This window comes from Aptenodytes forsteri, unplaced genomic scaffold (assembly GCF_000699145.1).
Source record: "Aptenodytes forsteri isolate BGI_AS27 unplaced genomic scaffold, ASM69914v1 Scaffold640, whole genome shotgun sequence".
In the NCBI taxonomy this organism is placed as follows: domain Eukaryota; kingdom Metazoa; phylum Chordata; class Aves; order Sphenisciformes; family Spheniscidae; genus Aptenodytes; species Aptenodytes forsteri.
Window position 1 is genome coordinate 402,495 of NW_008794887.1, and position 593 is coordinate 403,087.

The following is a 593-nucleotide window of genomic DNA, read 5'->3' on the forward strand; positions in this document are numbered from 1 at the left end:
CGGAAGCGACCGGCACAGGAGCTGGCGGGGAGCCTCGGCCCGGCGCCCCCCGGGGAGACGGGGGAGCCCCGCCGGGAGCACTTTGACCGGCTGATCCGGCAATCCAAGCTGTGGTGTTACGCCAAAGGGTTCAACCTGGACGGGAAAAGTTTGCGCCACGGAGGGAGGACGGAGCCCTGTAAAGCTGCAGAGCTCAAATCCCCCGGCTCCAAAAGAGCAGAGAGCCCCAGCACCTTGTCAAACAAAGCTTTGAAAGGCAATGGCTCGGAAAGGAATGCCAAGCGCAGACGCCTTGCCAGAGGCGCTGAGGCAGAAAGGCAACAGAGCTCCTCTAAAGGGAGGCCACAAAAGACTCAAAGGAGGAATGCCAAAAAGGGAAACACTCATTGCAAACGCCTCGGCAGCGCCGGGCCAACCCCGCCTCGGAATTCCTTCAGCCTCATGGGCAACTTCCCCTGTATTCCCTCCCTGGTCGTGGGGGAAGATGGGGACCTGTGTCCTGCCTCCTCCCTGGGGGTCAAAAACTCCTGGGCCCTCTCCAAAACTCACCCGCTGTGGAGCTGGCACCTGGGGGGCAACGCCATCCCGGTGCC